Raw genomic sequence first — 18,530 nt, forward strand, 5'->3', positions numbered from 1 at the left:
CTTCATAGTTTAGTCCTGATTTCTGGCCATGTTCTTGCAAACCTGCGAGTTTTCAGGGCATTTATTTTTAGCTTCACGAGGTGTGAGGTGTGAGAGGTGTGAGGTAGTGTGAGGTGTGAGAGTGAGAAGTGTGTAAGGTAGTGTGAGGTGTGAGAGTGTGAGGTGTGAGAGGGTGAGCTGTGAGAGTGTGAGGTGTGAGAGTGAGAAGTGTGTGAGGTGTGAGTGTGAGAGTGTGAGAGTGAGAAGTGTGTGAGGTGTGAGTGTGAGAGTGTGAGAGTGAGAAGTGTGTGAGGTGTGAGTGTGAGAGTGTGAGAGTGAGAAGTGTGTGAGGTGTGAGTGTGAGAGTGTGAGAGTGAGAAGTGTGTGAGGTGTGAGTGTGAGAGTGTGAGAGTGAGAAGTGTGTGAGGTGTGAGAGGGTGTGAGTGTGTGAGGTGTGAGAGTGTGAGAGTGAGAAGTGTGTGTGAGGTGTGAGAGTGAGAAGTGTGTGTGTGAGGTAGCGGGCAATATGTTGGGGTGGTTGGCCGTGACATACTAACACTAGCTCCCCGGTTACCCCTCCTCCTCCTCCTCCCCAACACCCCCAACCACGCCCCCCTCCCCCACCCCCTCCCTCCCCCCCCCCTCACCAACACACCAGAATGTCAACTCTATGAGGCTCAAATCCGTCTGTCTCACCCCCCACCACCACCCCTACCACCCCCCCGTCACCCCAGCTACCACCCCAACCACCACTCCAACTCCCTCTACCACCCACCACCACCACCCCCTACATCATACCTCCCACATATATAAGGAAAATATTGAAAACATTTTTAAGAGTCCCGATAATCATCTTGAGGATGACCTCTTCAAGGTCACGCTCGACAGATGGTTAACAGCCTTCCCCTTGGAGTACTCCTCAGCTGTGTACTGGGAGGACCCAGTACACAGCCTCAGCTGTGTACTGGGTCTTTCGCTGTGTTGTGTTAACACCGCCGTCTACTCAGGTCAATCGATAAAGACCTCTCTGTGTAAGTCTGCGGAGGCTAATTAGGTCTTCGAAGCGTGATGTATTAAAAAAAAATGCTGAGAGTTATTTATAAAAGCGTTATAGCCCTGCATTTAGATCATACAGTTCAATTTTAATCTCTGTGCTACAGAATGAAGAGATTCTGTTTAAGGCGGACAGAGAAGAATGACAAAGTTAATCCCAGGAATTGGAGGCTTTCCTCGTGAAGAGAAAATGAATAAGCTACACTTACATTCTCTTCTAGTAAGGAGTGACATGAGTGAAGCATGGAACTGAATCAAGTTCTATAACAAAGTATATATACACACATATATATATAAGATTCAGCCTTCTCCTGTCTGACCTTCCTACTGTAGGTCTGCAGGTCCCTACAGACCTACAGAGACAGTACACAACCTTCCGTCTAGCCTACCTCATACAGGACTGCAGGTCCAACCTCGTCACCATCTTGTACTGACCTAAAAAAGGACAAAGAAAATGGGAAGAATTACTTAAAGGATGATAAACTCTTTGTCAACTTAATTAAACAATATTAATGTATCATTTTTCAAATTCTGGAATAATTTGAGGAATGTTTTGACTAATATGGACACAAGGCCATCAAGTTGTGATGTGTTTCAAGTTCCTGGCGTAAATATTTTTAACATTATATCTTGCTGCTGGTTAGATTATGACGGGAGTATGGTGGAAACAAGGAGAGGATGGTGAGAACAACAGAGAGTATAGTGAGATAAACAGAGAGTATAGTGAGAGCAACAGAGAGTATAGTGAGATAAACAGAGAGTATAATGATATCAACAGAGTATAGTGATATCAACAGAGAGTATAGTGAGAGCAACAGAGAGTATAGTGAGAACAACTCAGACAGTATGGGGGAGAATGACTCACAACTGATGACCTTCGACCATTTCTCGAACTATTGTCACCTTCGCTGACAAACTATTCGAGTTGCAACTCCGTAAATACATCACCCACGTACCTTAAGATACACATAATCGCCAACAGAACCTAAACCCTAACCTAACCTATGACTAACTATACATAAAACCTCAAATATATAATAACATTAATTTACATACGAGAAAAAACTATTTAATACACAATTCTTGAACACTAATGACCGAGTCTTGGACGTCGGCCGCCATTTTCAACGATCCTACCTGAGGATAGGTCGGGGTGGGAGGGAGAGGCAGCTGTAGAGGTTGAAGCCTGCTCTATTTTACACGAGAGACAGGTAGGCCTATGTTACAAGAGTGACATGTAGGCCTAGGTAAGCCCAGAGTCCTGACAGGACTCTAGAGAGTAAGTGTGAGGGAGGTACTGGCGCTTAACACGTGCAACGATGTGGTTCTCAGCGTAGTACTACAGCTGTGACAAGACGCTTAGTAAAAGAACTGTAGTGTTCATGAATACCGGGGCTGGGGGCTGGCAGCGCAATGTCCGGTTCAGACTCGGGTTTAAAGTTCCACAACCACGTGGTCTCGGTGTTTGTAAACATCCTCTCTTTCACATGGTCTCATTGTTTACAAACAAACCTCCTCACTCTCACACGGTCTCATTGTTTACAAACATCCTGCCCCTTAAAAGAACAATACTGCATGTGACCTTCGGTTAATATAATGTTGTTTACCGGCTAATGGGCTATAGAGCTGCGAAGGAAGAAGGGGTTATCAAGACTGAATAATAATAATACAAGGAGAGAACTGGAAACGCTGGACACATTTAAATGGTATTAAATCACTTCTCAAATAATTTAAAAGGAGCTAAGTTTGTGGACTGAACTAAGAAAATAAATTTCCACTAAACATCTATATTAAATATTTCGTAGCAAGAGCTGCAACTGAAGAAAATAGTTGTACTTTGCAGGCATTAGAGCAAGTATCAGTATCTACAGGGACGGTGCGTTGATCAGTATCTACAGGGACGGTGCGTTGATCAGTATCTACAGGGACGGTGCGTTGATCAGTATCTACAGGGACGGTGCGTTGAAATCACCACTGTTACCTAAGCGGCTCCTTGTCTCTCCCTCCTCCTGCTGTTCCTTACCAGTCTGCTACTCTCTCAGGAACACCGCTGAGTGTTCCATGAGTCTGTCCTTAAGGCAGACAGCTACACCATGACTACACTACCACCCCTCCCTTATGTATTGGTGTTAAGGGGGTGGGCTAAGGTGACAGGGGTATGGGTATTTGGAAGGGTGGTGTGGGTGGATGGTTGCTGATTGTGGTAGTACCCTGGAAACACAAACCGAAACTGTCTCTATTTTCCGCTTGTTACAACTTGAAATAAAGTTGTTACATCTTGGCTTAACGTGTTTATGACGTATTAGAACGTTGTTACAAATTGCTATATTGGTTGTTATAACTGGTTAGGTGGTGTTAAAACTTGCTCGAACGTTGTACCAACGTCGTAGTTTCGGTGTGTGTTTGGCGGGTAGGTGATGGCACTTAATGATAGGTAACTACAATCATAACCCACATCACCATCAGCCTCCCCCTCCTCCACCACTATCTCCCCCCCCCCCACCAAAAACAATATATATATATAAACAATTAGACATCATCTTCTCTTATCACCATACCATAGAGATGCACCAACACTGTAGCCTACTCACTATTTACCCGAATAGTGATCAAATAACATGAATCTTCACCATAACTTGTGTTACGTCATAGACAGCTTTGAATGACGTCAGGGGCTGAGTCATCTGATATCAGGAGTTGAGATGAGGGGGGGGGGAGCTGGAGGGGGGGGGAGCTGGAGGGAGGGGGGAGCTGGAGGGGGGGGGAGCTGGGGGGGAAGAGGTCATGTTTGGAGGGTAAATGGTTATTACAGTACAATGAGATGTCTGGGGTGAAAGGGGGGGGGGAAATGGTTGTTGGTTGGGGGGGGTGAATGGTTGTTGGTGGGGGGGGGGGTATAGGAGGGTGGGGGGGTATAGGAGGGTGGGGGGGGGGGGAGAGGGGAGGTTACTGTACGTTGTTTTAAGGTTTGTTCCCTTTTATTAATATTTATTATTCTAGTTATCGTTATTATCAATATTATTATTTTGAAATATTATTATTACTTTGATTAATATATTTTTTTAGTAATATTTAATTATTATTATGTACTACAGGTTAAGGGACAAGACACACACACACACACACACACACACACACACACACACACACACACACACACACACACACACACACATGAAGAGCGGCTGAAGGAACTGAACCTTACGACACTAGAGAAAAGAAGGGAGAGAGGAGATATGATAGGGACATATAAAATACTCAGGGGAATTGACAAAGTGGAAATAGATGAAATGTTCACACGTAATAATAACAGAACGAGGGGACATGGGTGGAAACTGGAAACTCAGATGAGTCACAGAGATGTTAGGAAGTTTTCTTTTAGCGTGAGAGTAGTGGAAAAATGGAATGCACTTGGGGAACAGGTTGTGGAAGCAAATACTATTCATACTTTTAAAACTAGGTATGATAGGGAAATGGGACAGGAGTCATTGCTGTAAACAACCGATAGCTGGAAAGGCGGGATCCAAGAGCCAATGCTCGATCCTGCAAGCACAAATAGGTGAATAGGTGAATAGGTGAGTACACACACACACACACACACACACACACACACACACACACACACACACACACACACACACACACACACACACACAGTTAAACACAAGACAAAGTTAGAGAAGATTCAGCGGTATGCCACCAGACTCGTCCCTGAACTGAGAGGAATGAGCTACGAGAAAAGTCTGCGTGAGATGCACCTCACGACACTGGAAGACAGAAGAGTAAGGGGACACATGATCACTACCTCCAAAATTCTCAGAGAAATTGACAGGGTAGATAAGGATAACCTTTTTAACACGGGTGGTACGCGAACAATGGGGGACACAGGTGGAAACTGAGTACCCAAATGAGCCACAGTGATATTAGAAAGAACTTTTTTAGTCAGAGTGGTTGACAAATGGAATGCATTAGGAAGTGATGTGGTGGAGGCTGACTCCATACACAGTTTCAAGTGTAGATATGATATGCTCTATCATATCTCTGAGAATTTTGCAGGTAGTGATCATGTGTCCCCTTACTCTTCTGTCTTCCAGTGTCGTGAGGTGCATATTTTCTCGTAGCTCATTCCTCTCAGTTCCGGGACGAGTCTGGTGGCATACCGCTGAATCTTCTCTAACTTTGTCTTGTGTTTAACTGTGTGTGTGTGTGTGTGTGTGTGTGTGTGTGTGTGTGTGTGTGTGTGTGTGTGTGTGTGTGTGTGTGTGAGTGAGTGTGAGTGTGAGTGCTCGAGGGAGCGACAAATGTCAGAAGTTGAAGTGCCTGGCGGAGGCTGGCCGCCCCCCCCCCCCCCCTTAAAGAAGTACTTCGTCATCCACAACGGTACTTTCCTGCAGCTGTACAGCGTGTTGCGGATTATTTACACGTATTGCGGATTATTTACAGCGTATTGCGGATTATTTACAACGTATTGCGGATTATCTACACGTATTGCGGATTATTTACACGTATTGCGGATTATTTACAACGTATTGCGGATTATCTACACGTATTGCGGATTATTTACACGTATTGCGGATTATTTACACGTATCGCGGATTATTTACAGCGTATTGCGGATTATTTACAGCGTATTGCGGATTATTTACACGTATTGCAGCTGTACAGTGCACTGCAACTTCATAGTTTTAAAACCTTCAATGCTGTTTGTACATTTGTAGCTTGACACCATTGGAGATTAGTGTAGAAACAATAGACAACAAGAGCGTGATAACAGGTCAACAACAGCATGATAACAGGTCAACAACAGTGTGATAACAGGTCAACAACAGCATGATAACAAGTCAACAACAGCATGATAACAGATTCTTCCCAACATCAAGAAACTGTCGTGCTAAAGTGCCTTTATCCTAACCAACCAGAGGACCCACCAACAGAAAACGGGATAGCGTGACAATTTCGCCAAATCTACCATTTTTCTAGTACGACAGTGTCTGGGCTTAGGTTAAGTGTACGTCCAAATTGCGACGTGCTATTAGAAGGACCGGTTGTAGCGGGCATCATGACTAGGTACAGGAGTTTGTCTGGGAGGCTGGGAGGGGGTGAACCAGTCTAGACAAGCCCCGTTATGTCTTTACTGACAGGTTACCTCCCTCACACCCTGCCTCACACACTGTCTCACGTCCTCACACACTGCCTGACACCCTCACACACTGCCTCTCTCCCTCACACACTGCCTCTCTCCCTCACACACTGCCTCTCTCCCTCACACACTGCCTCTCTCCCTCACACACTGCCTGACGCCCTCACACACTGTCTCAGCTTCTCACACACTGCCTCACCCCCTCATACACTGCCTCACTCCCTCACACACTGGTAAATCGTGCCTCACAGGTTTAATAGAATTCTATGACCAGGCAACAAAAATTAGGCAGGAAAGAGAAGAGTGGACAGATTGCATTTTCCTGGACTGCCAGAAAGCCTTCGACACAGTACCCAATAAAATGCTGTTAAAAAAGTTGGACCAACAGGCAGGAGTAAAAGGGAAGGTGCTCCAGTGGATAAGGGAGTACTTAAGCAACAGGAAACAGCGAGTAACTGTGAGAGGGGAGACATCAGAGTGGCGAGATGTCACCAGCGGAGTCCCACAGGGCTCAGTACTTGGACCCATCCTGTTTCTAATACTGTGTAAACGATCTTCCAGAGGGTATAGACTCATTCCTCTCAATGTTTGCTGATGATGCAAAAATTATGAGAAGAATCAAGACAGATGAAGGTAGATAGAGACTACAGGACGACCTGAACAAACTGGAGGAATGGTCTAGAAAATGGCTGCTAAAGTTCAACTCAGGGAAGTATAAAGTAATGAAATTAGGCGAAGGGAGCAGGAGGCTGAACACAAGGTACCATCTGGGAGATGAAATCCTGCAAGAGTCAAATAGAGAGAAAGATCTTGGGGTTGATATCACACCGAACCTGTCCCCAGAGGCCCACATCAAAAGAATATCATCAGCGGCATAATCTAGACTGGCCAACATAAGAACTGCCTTTAGAAACTTGTGTAAGGAATCGTTTAAAACACTGTATACCACTTATATCAGACCAATCCTGGAATATGCAGCTCCAGCCTGGAGTCCATACCTAGTTAAATACAAGACAAAGTTAGAAAAGATTCAGCGGTATGCCACCAGGCTCGTCCCGGAACTGAGAGGAATGAGCTACGAGGAAAGGCTAAAGGAGCTGAACCTCACGTCCCTGGAAAACAGAAGAGTAAGGGGAGACATGATAACCACCTACAAAATTCTCAGAGGAATTGACAGGGTGGACAAAAACAAACTATACAGCACGGGTGGGACACGAACAAGGGGACACAGGTGGAAACTTAGTACCCAGATGAGTCACAGAGACATTAGAAAGAATTTTTTTCAGTGTCAGAGTAGTTAATAAATGGAATGCATTAGGCAGTGATGTGGTGGAGGCTGACTCCATACACAGTTTCAAATGTAGATATGATAGAGCCCAGTAGGCTCAGGAATTTGTACACCAGTTGATTGACAGTTGAGAGGCGGGACCAAAGAGACAAAGCTCAACCCCCGCAAGCATAACTAGGTGAGTACACACTGACTCACCCCCCCCTCACAGTGTTGTTGTGGTAACAGAGGCAGTGGCTCATGACGTCACTATGCCTTAATAGGTCGAGTACTTGCCTCGTTCCTCGGCCGAGCCCCTCACTCACTCACTCACTCACTCACTCACTCACTCACTCACTCACTCACTCACTCACTCATTACCTGATTACCTCATGTCTTGGTGGTGTCCAGTACCATACTCAGGTTACTCACTCTACTCCAACTATCACTTCTAGTAATAATATTAATCAAATAATAATAAAAATTAGAAGAAAATAACTCATAAAAATTACAAGAGTCTTACAAAACCAGAAACTTTATTCCTACAAACTTCTACAGATCATGACACTTGTGGCTGAACGAAACAGGTTGATCACAACTGTGACTTGACAGGAATATTGGCCCTTGATTATAACCCCTAGAAGCTGTTGACTGAGAGTGCTGAAGTTGTGATTTATATATATATATAATTTCATTGAATGATTTGTATATATATTAGTCCTTAAAGTTGTATTTTCGTCGTGAGACGTTTCGTGTTATCTTGTTAATATGACTTATTCTCAGGTAAATAATTCACTGTAAAATTGTGGAAACTAAATACACCCTAATACACTTAGATATTATATCTAATAAATATACACTTAAGTGGTAGGTGTATGAGGGACAGATTTGGAGCAGGACAGTGGACTCAAACCTCAGGATCCAGGTTCGAATCCCACTCTCCTACTCCAAAGATTTTCCTCACGATTTGCCTGTGTTTGAGGTTCTTCAGTTCTTCAAAAGTTCACTGACATTTATTTTTTTGTATTAACGTGATTTGTATACTGTTGATGTTGTTGTTGTTGTTTAAGATTAGCTACCTGGAACAAAAAGTCCTAAGTAGCACGGGCTATGGTGAGCCCGTAGTTGATTTGTCAACTAAAATTTAATCCTTATTTTAGTAGAGGCCAAACCTCTACAAGAATTAAATCTGTTCGGCTCTTGACCAGGGCATGGATGTGGTGTTCGGGTCTTGACCAGGGCATGGATGTGGTGTTCGGGTCTTGACCAGGGCATGGATGTGGTGTTCGGGTCTTGACCAGGGCATGGATGTGGTGTTCGGGTCTTGACCAGGGCATGGATGTGGTGTTCGGCTCTTGACCAGGGCATGGATGGTGTGTTCGGGTCTTGACCAGGGCATGGATGTGGTGTTCGGGTCTTGTTATCTCCCGTGATAATAGAATAGCTTTCACCTTGTGCTCTTTTGTCTGACGTGATTGTCTATAAGTTGAGCGCTCAGGTGACCACTAAAGTAATCTCGGCACTTTACCACACCTGTCACACTCCCACACCTGTCTACTCCTCTTATAACTATTGACCACAATTGGCCGTAGAGAGAGTGTTAACCTCGCGCGGTTCTCCAGTGCGGTGATCTTATCAACTCGAGACACTATAACAGTATCGAGTTCCAATCATCACAAAGAGGAGAGTTTTGCTTTCTGTTTCGGTTTCAAGGAAAGTCAAGTCTTCGAGTAACAACTCAGCAGCAGTCAAGGAGTCCCAGCACACGGACCACACAGGTGAAGGGGGTCCCGGAGTCCCAGCACACGGACCACACAGGTAAAGGGGATCCCGGAGTCCCAACACACGGACCACACAGGTAAAGGGGGTCCCGGAGTCCCAGCACACGGACCACACAGGTGAAGGGGGTCCCGGAGTCCCAGCACACGGACCACACAGGTGAAGGGGGTCCCGGAGTCCCAGCACACGGACCACACAGGTGAAGGGGGTCCCGGAGTCCCAGCACACGGACCACACAGGTGAAGGGGGTCCCGGAGTCCCAGCACACGGACCACACAGGTGAAGGGGGTCCCGGAGTCCCAGTAGACATCATTGTATAGTCATTGACCTTTCGAGTCGCTTACATCACCAGTGGTAAATACATAAAGGTCATTCCATCACCTGTAACTGGTGGACATGGAAGGAAGCACGTCCCTTGAACTCTCTCATTATCCATGCCTATAATTTAGAATGTTATAGAACTTTGGGTGCAAACTTAGAACTTTGCACCCCGATTCCTGTGGGGTGTATGGCCAACATGGTCTTGTCGGAGTCGCCAGAATACCAGTGGGAACAGTTTGCCACTTTCACATGCTTGCCCCTCGACGATTTAGGAGAGAGAGAGAGAGAGAGAGAGAGAGAGAGAGAGAGAGAGAGAGAGAGAGAGAGAGAGAGAGAGAGAGAGAGAGAGAGAGAGTCACAATGGTTGCATCATCACCATCAAGAACGCCATCAATCCCCCACCGTCAAGCCTTAAATTAATACTTTCACAATGACCGTAGAAACTGTGATAAGACCGTGTAGTGGCGGTCAAGGTGCGCAGATGAAGCCTCAGTCTCGCAATACGTAATGGTTCCCCATTAACGTTGAGGGCGATGGTCTGCTGAATGCAGCTCGTCCTCATAAACAAGGGCCAAAGTCCATTCCATGCACCCGCCGAACCCCCTGTTTATGAATGAAAAGCGGTTTACTCACGACTCGCAACTGATAACATCCGAACACTTCCGGAACAAGTGTTTTGCTCACGTACTCTGTTCGAACTACAATTTTATAAATGCTTCACCCACGTACTTCAAATGCAAATAATCGCCAACAGAACATATACGGCATACATAGTCGCAATGAAGCACCTAAATTATTGGGATCGTCTCAAAGCTCTCCAAATGTACTCACTAGAAAGGAGACGAGAGAGAGATGCCAAATAATATACACGTGGAAGATACTGGAGGGACAGGTCCCAAATCTACACAGTAAAATAACAACATACTGGAGTGAACGATATGGAAGAAAATGCAGAATAGAACCAGTGAAGAGCAGAGGTGTCATAGGCACAATCAGAGAACACTGTACAAACATCAGAGGTCCACGGTTGTTTAACATCCTCCCAGCGACTATAAAAAATATTGCCGGAACAACCGTGAACATCTTAGTTTCATCGTGGACATGAAAGAGAAAACTAGATCATTTTCTTCAAAGAGTGCCGGACCAACCGGGCTGTGATGGATATGTGGGCCTGCGGGCCGCTCCAAGCAACAGCCTGTTGGACCAAACTCTCACAAGTCTCACTCTGCCTGGCCTCGGGCCGGACTTGGGGAGTAGAAGAACTCCCAAAACCCCATCAAGCAGGAACCTAAACACCTAACCTAACCTACGCCTAACTATACATAGAATTTTGATATATAATATTAATTTATATATAAGAACAAACCAATTTTTAATACACAATTTGTTAAAATTGATGAATGCCTCTGGGGAGGACGGCCGCTGATTTAAACAGCCTAGTGTGAGGACGGGTTGAATGGACTTTGGCCTTTGTTTATGAGGACGGGCTGCTAGGTGGAATGGACTTGGTCTGAGGACGGGTTGGTATAAACAATTCTTAATTCACAAACAGGGGGTTTGGCGGCTGGATTAATGAGCATTTGGCCTTTGTTGATGATCCCGGGCTGCCCCGAAAGGCTAAAATACTAAACTGGGTAATAATTTACACAGTAATTCATCAGTGTAGGGCAAGGCAATAGGTACATAGCTGGGGCAGTAACTGTAGAGCCGGGTGTAGAGTGGCGGTATAGAGCCAGGTGTAGAGGGGCGGTATAGAGCCTGGTGTAGAGTGGTGGAGAAGAGCGCAGAAAGCAAGAAATCGCCCTAGGGAACTACTTCATTCATATGACGAGTTACCAAGTATGGATTATTCCCCCTCTGCGGCAGCTCCCATTTCTCATCCCCTTCCTTCTGCTCCCAGAGAGAGAGAGATGAGATAGACAACCAGACACAGATATTAAGACGGGATCCGGAACATTTCTCAGGTTTCTTATTAAATGACTTTATTTCTTTATAGTTTAGTCCCCCCTACGATCCGTTTTTCCTTCTTTTCCCGCGCAGAAACCCAGCCTCTAGACGTCCAGGAGGGACTACGTAGGCTACGATGACCTGGAAGCCAGTTGAACGTGGGTGTAATCCCTCTCTTCTGGTCAAGGGGGATGGGAGAACTGAGTATTCTAGCTGTGAGATTATATGACCCCCTGGGAACCCCTCCTAGGGAGGAATATGGGGGTCCTACGAAGCCACAGGAATCTGTCCCTTCCGGTTTGACCGCTCCTCTTGGGCTGGTCGCTTCTGTTACGGGACGGTTCGACCAACCTCGTTTTCTGTTTGATAAAACTGTATATATATTGTTTTACTAGGCTATAACAACACTTCAGGCAGCTCTACAACACTTCAGGCAGCTCTACAACACTTCAGACAGCTCTATAACACTTCAGGCAGCTCTACAACACTTCAGACAGCTCTACAACACTTCAGACAGCTCTACAACACTTCAGGCAGCCCTACAACACTCCAGGCAGCTCTACAACACTTCAGGCAGCTCTACAACACTTCAGGCAGCTCTACAACACTTCAGGCAGCTCTACAACACTTCAGGCAGCTCTACAGCACTTCAAGTAGCTCTACAACACTTCAGACAGCTCTACAACACTTTAGACAGCTCTACAACACTTCAGGCAGCCATACAACACTTCAGGCAGCCCTACAACACTTCAGACAGCTCTACAACACTTCAGGCAGCTCTACAGAACTTCAGGCAGCTCTACAGCACTTAAGGTAGCTCTACAACACTTCAGACAGCTCTACAACACTTCAGACAGCTCTACAACACTTCAGACAGCTCTACAACACTTCAGGCAGCTCTACAACCCTTCAGGCAGCTCTACAACTCTTCAGGCAGCTCTACAACACTTCAGACAGCTCTACAACACTTCAGGCAGCTCTACAACACTTCAGGCAGCTCTACAACACTTCAGGCAGCTCTACAACACTTCAGGCAGCTCTACAACACTTCAGGCAGCTCTACAACACTTCAGGCAGCCCTACAACACTTCAGGCAGCCCTACAACACTTCAGACAGCTCTACAACACTTCAGGCAGCTCTACAGAACTTCAGGCAGCTCTACAGCACTTCAGGTAGCTCTACAACACTTCAGACAGCTCTACAACACTTCAGACAGCTCTACAACACTTCAGACAGCTCTACAACACTTCAGGCAGCTCTACAACACTTCAGGCAGCTCTACAACTCTTCAGGCAGCTCTACAACACTTCAGACAGCTCTACAACACTTCAGGCAGCTCTACAACACTTCAGGCAGCTCTACAACACTTCAGGCAGCTGTACAACACTTCAGGCAGCTCTACAACACTTCAGGCAGCTCTACAATACTTCAGGCAGCTCTACAACATTTCAGGCAGCTCTACAACACTTCAGACAACTCTACAACACTTCAAACAACTCTACAACACTTCAGACAGTTCTACAACACTTCAGACAGCTCTAAAACACTTCAGACAGCTCTACAACACTTCAGGCAGCTGTACGATACTTCAGGCAGCTCTACAACACTTCAGGCAGCTCTACAACACTTCAGACAGCTCTTCAACACTTCAGGCAGCTCTAAAACACTTCAGACAGCTCTACAACACTTCAGGCAGCTCTACAACCCTTCAGACAGCTCTACAACACTTCAGGCAGCTCTACAACATTTCAGGCAGCTCTACAACACTTCAGGCAGCTCTACAACACTTCAGGCAGCTCTACAACACTTCAGGCAGCCCTACAACACTTCAGGCAGCTCTACAACACTTCAGGCAGCTCTACAACACTTCAGACAGCTCTACAACACTTTCGACAGCTCTACAACACTTCAGACAGCACTACAACACTTCAGACAGCTCTACAACACTTCAGGCAGCTGTACAACACTTCAGGCAGCTCTTCAACACTTCAGGCAGCTCTACAATACTTCAGGCAGCTCTACAACATTTCAGGCAGCTCTACAACACTTCAGACAGCTCTACAACACTTCAAACAACTCTACAACACTTCAGACAGTTTTACAACACTTCAGACAGCTCTAAAACACTTCAGACAGCTCTACAACACTTCAGGCAGCTCTACAACACTTCAGGCAGCTCTACAACACTTCAAGCAGCTCTACAACACTTCAGGCAGCTCTACAACACTTCAGGCAGCCCTACAACACTTCAGGCAGCTCTACAACACTTCAGGCAGCTCTACAACACTTCAGACAGCTCTACAACACTTTCGACAGCTCTACAACACTTCAGACAGCACTACAACACTTCAGACAGCTCTACAACACTTCAGGCAGCTGTACAACACTTCAGGCAGCTGTACAACACTTCAGGCAGCTCTACAATACTTCAGGCAGCTCTACAACATTTCAGGCAGCTCTACAACACTTCAGACAGCTCTACAACACTTCAAACAACTCTACAACACTTCAGACAGTTCTACAACACTTCAGACAGCTCTAAAACACTTCAGACAGCTCTACAACACTTCAGGCAGCTGTACGATACTTCAGGCAGCTCTACAACACTTCAGACAGCTCTACAACACTTCAGGCAGCTCTACAACACTTCAGACAGCTCTTCAACACTTCAGACAGCTCTACAACACTTCAGGCAGCTCTACAACCCTTCAGACAGCTCTACAACACTTCAGGCAGCTCTACAACACTTCAGGCAGCTCTACAACACTTCAGGCAGCTCTACAACACTTCAGGCAGCTCTACAACACTTCAGGCAGCTCTACAACACTTCAGGCAGCCCTACAACACTTCAGGCAGCTCTACAACACTTCAGGCAGCTCTACAACACTTCAGACAGCTCTACAACACTTTCGACAGCTCTACAACACTTCAGACAGCACTACAACACTTCAGACAGCTCTACAACACTTCAGGCAGCTGTACAACACTTCAGGCAGCTCTACAACACTTCAGGCAGCTCTACAATACTTCAGGCAGCTCTACAACATTTCAGGCAGCTCTACAACACTTCAGACAGCTCTACAACACTTCAAACAACTCTACAACACTTCAGACAGTTCTACAACACTTCAGACAGCTCTAAAACACTTCAGACAGCTCTACAACACTTCAGGCAGCTGTACAACACTTCAGGCAGCTGTACAACACTTCAGGCAGCTCTACAATACTTCAGGCAGCTCTACAACACTTCAGACAGCTCTACAACACTTCAAACAACTCTACAACACTTCAGACAGTTTTGCAACACTTCAGACAGTTCTACAACACTTCAAACAACTCTACAACACTTCAGGCAGCTCTACAACACTTCAGGCAGCTCTACAACCCTTCAGACAGCTCTACAACACTTCAGGCAGTTCTACAACACTTCAGGCAGCTCTACAACACTTCAGGCAGCTCTACAACCCTTCAGACAGCTATACAACACTTCAGGCAGCTCTACAACACTTCAGGCAGCTCTACAACACTTCAGACAGTTTTACAACACTTCAGACAGCTCTACAACACTTCAGACAGCTCTACAACACTTCAGACAGCTCTACAACCAGTCCAATTACAAAAGACTGGCAAGTATGTGATGTTACAGTTATGACATAACAGCGGTTGTGATCAGGAGCCAACAGACAGCCTCTGACAGCTTGATGGTGCTGTCTTTAACACTGTCTTCCCTTGAGACTTATGGGAAGTTCGACAGTCATATGTTGAACCACGTGACTCGAACTGAAACCCGTCGACTCGTTTACCGTCGTGACTCATTAAACCTGACGACTCGTTAAACCCATGACTCGTTGAACATCATGGCACTTTGAACTTCGTCATATTTTGATCCCTATGATTAAACCCTATTACTCGTTGAAGCTTTGAACATGATGGAACCAATTGTTTATTGAAACCCCATGACATTTTGTACCATATGACTCACTGAACCCCATGACATTTTGTACCATATGACTCACTGAACCCCATGACATTTTGTACCATATGACTCACTGAACCCCATGACATTTTGAACCTATGACGTGTGCTGCAGCTTTAAGAGCATCACACAATAGATACGATTGAGCCCAATTGGCTCAGGAACTTGTATATACTAGTTAATTGATGGTTGAGAGGCGGGACCAAAGAGCTGAAGTTCCCTCCCTCCACCTCCGCAAGCACAACTAGGTGAGTACAGTAGGAAGTGGCAGTGGTACTCATATAGTTGTGCTCTCGGGGGTTGAGCTTTGGCTCTCTGGACCCGCCTCTCAACTGTCAAATAACTGGTGTGCAGATTCTTGAGGCTATTGGTCTAAAAATAGCGGTGAATCTGTATTTATTGAAAGACTTCCTAACTCCTGTGGAAACCTTTAGACTTCTGCACCATCATTATTCTTACTGCGCATCAATGATCAAGTTGGGTGTAGGTGTGGCCAGTGTGGCGGTGTAGATGTGGCCAGTGTGGCGGTGGTGTAGGTGTGGCCAGTGTGGCGGTGTAGGTGTGGCCAGTGTGGTGGCGGTGTAGATGTGGCGGCGGTGTAGGTGTGGCTAGTGTGGCGGCGGTGTAGGTGTGGCCAGTGTGGAGGTGTAGGTGTGGCCAGTGTGGCGGCGGTGTAGGTGTGGCGTGTGGCCAGTGTGGAGGTGTAGGTGTGGCCAGTGTGGCGGCGGTGTAGGTGTGGCGTGTGGCCAGTGTGGAGGTGTAGGTGTGGCGTGTGTCCAGTGTGGAGGTGTAGGTGTGGCCAGTGTGGCGGCGGTGTAGGTGTGGCCAGTGTGGCGGCGGTGTAGGTGTGGCCAGTGTGGCGGCGGTGTAGGTGTGGCCAGCGAGGCGCCGGCGGTGGTGTTGGCGGGCCGCCTCCTGGGCTCTGAGTCCAGAGACGGCGGGAATATTTTCTTGTGTTGCGAGAACCGTCGGCTCGCTGGAGGCGGATCCTTCCTTCGGGTAAACGCCCACTCTCTTAACAATATCATGCTCTGCTATCTCTTTAACTCTCTATACATCTAAGAATTTGACAGCATGGAGGCTGATATAAGTGCAACTGCAGAGACATTACAATGAACATTTATATCGTAGAGAAATGAATCTGGCAAGTTGAACAACTGTCAGGCAGGGAGGTGCGTCGGCTGGTGCCGCTACTTGCCTGGTTGTGACTGAGAAAATAAACATGACAAGCACGTACGGGAGAAGCTTCCGCGTGGTTGTTTAAAAAAAAAAAAACATCCTAGCCCAAAAGTTGCATCGGACACGAAACCCATGGAGCCTCTATAAAACTATAGGCTAGGCCTAAGGTGAGCTGAGCTAGCCACAAAAGTACTCATTCGGTAACATGGCACAATCGTGTTTTGCTGTCCATGGTAAAAGGATTATGTTATACGTGGGAGCATTCTGCTTCTTGTCATGAATCACTGACTGGCGTCACCACCGGCACTGTTTCTCGTGTTATTCTATAAGACAACAAGTGTTTACGACCTGTGTTTTGTTTTTAATTTCTCGAACTCTGTTAAACTTCTCTATATTTTGGCTCATCTTGCATAGTGTTAGCTGCTCGCTAAGCTGTGAGTGTCGAGATCCGGTTTCTGAACTGTCTGCCAGTGTTCCGGTGCTCTGGTCCAGCCAATTTTCCGACGATCCTATTGTCTGTTCCCGTCTACCTTATCGTGTTCTGTGGAATCTTGTACACTGTGATCATATCCCCACTTGTCCTATGCACATTTATTATCGTGAGGGCAGACCACAGTATTTAACTTATGTATTATTTTTCACTGCCCGATAATGTGTTCCCACAGACTTCTCTAGCCTCACGAGTCTCGTCTATAAAAATATTGAATGTGGCCTTACATTGTTTCAGAAAATATTTAAGCTAAGGAAATCAATTTAAATTATGAAAATTAATTTTTTTTTTAAATTACCAAAAATCAAAATAAATTTAAGTTAAGAAAATCAGGAGAAAGATTTTTTTACAGACAAAAATCAAAAGTAGGACTCTTGACTAACAAATTATATCTCCAGCCACCTTAGTTTTCAGGTTAATATTCAGCACCTTGACTACCGGGGGCAGTACGCATACCGTAGTGTATCAGTAGTGAACATGTTAGTGAACAACATCATAGGCTCAGATTTTATTGTCTCTGACAAAATTTTTGATCTGGCGAGCACTTTAATATCACTGGTAAATATACTAGAATAATGTACTTAACATTTTTTTGTATTTCTTATTAATTGCCGTATCTTGTAACTAAGAAATGTACGTACTACTTGGCTAAAACACTAGAATTAGCACTCATAGAATAGCCTCAAATTTTGATTTTATAGAAACAATACAAAAGGGAGTCATGTGAATGATGGCTGGTACTGCCAGATGCAGAATAATGATCAAAATGAAGGCAGGAATTAAATCTTTCCACCACATGTGGAAGAATTTGACAACTAAATGCAACTCTCAACACTACTCGAGAGACAACGCACTTCCCAACGGGGAAAACATGCACGAGTAACGTTGAATCTACATTATCAAAGTTAATTCAGCGTTCAATCACCGTCATATGCCCATCTTGTTCCCACTGGACCGGTGTTGTCAGTCAGCAGTAACCGCTCTTAACACACCAACAGGCAGCTTGTTTAAAACAGGCTGAGCAGATGTGCCGTCTGCTTCATCATAGTTAATATACCAATTGTGGACAGTGTACCAGCAAGGGAAGAGGAACCATCAGGGGGAAAGCGCCAAGCCATTACGACTATATAACACTGGGAAGAGATCAGGATTTGGGATTAAACAACTAATTCTATGATTCTTATCTACACTTCCGTGGAAATAAACTTTTTTTTTTAAGATTACTTGTTTTTTCTTCTGGAAGACTACTCTATAGCTCGGTCGATAGAGCTTTAGCCTCACAGACGTGGGGTCCACGGTTCGAGTCTCCTAGAACCCAAGTGAATGGAACTAACTAAAATCCCTTCACGCACAAACAGCAGAAATAATTTTCTCTGACTAAAAAATCTGATCTTTAAG

The 18,530-nt window shown here is 45.5% G+C and overlaps 1 protein-coding gene across 2 annotated transcripts in view; it reads right to left on the bottom strand.

Moving 5' to 3' along the window:
• LOC123749183 (uncharacterized) overlaps nucleotides 1-18,530 on the bottom strand; it is a 67,012-nt gene that overhangs the window by 29,436 nt on the left and 19,046 nt on the right. Inside the window, exon 2 of one of the 2 annotated variants that reach the window (XM_045731290.2) lies at nucleotides 1,357-1,467. The exons of the other annotated variant lie outside the window; for it this stretch is intronic. The gene's annotated coding sequence lies outside the window, so the exon portion shown is untranslated. Of the gene's footprint in view, nucleotides 1-1,356; nucleotides 1,468-18,530 lie in introns of those variants that run through there. 2 annotated transcript variants of the gene reach the window in all.

The sequence above is a fragment of the Procambarus clarkii genome, chromosome 22 (genome assembly GCF_040958095.1).
Source record: "Procambarus clarkii isolate CNS0578487 chromosome 22, FALCON_Pclarkii_2.0, whole genome shotgun sequence".
NCBI lineage: Eukaryota > Metazoa > Arthropoda > Malacostraca > Decapoda > Cambaridae > Procambarus > Procambarus clarkii.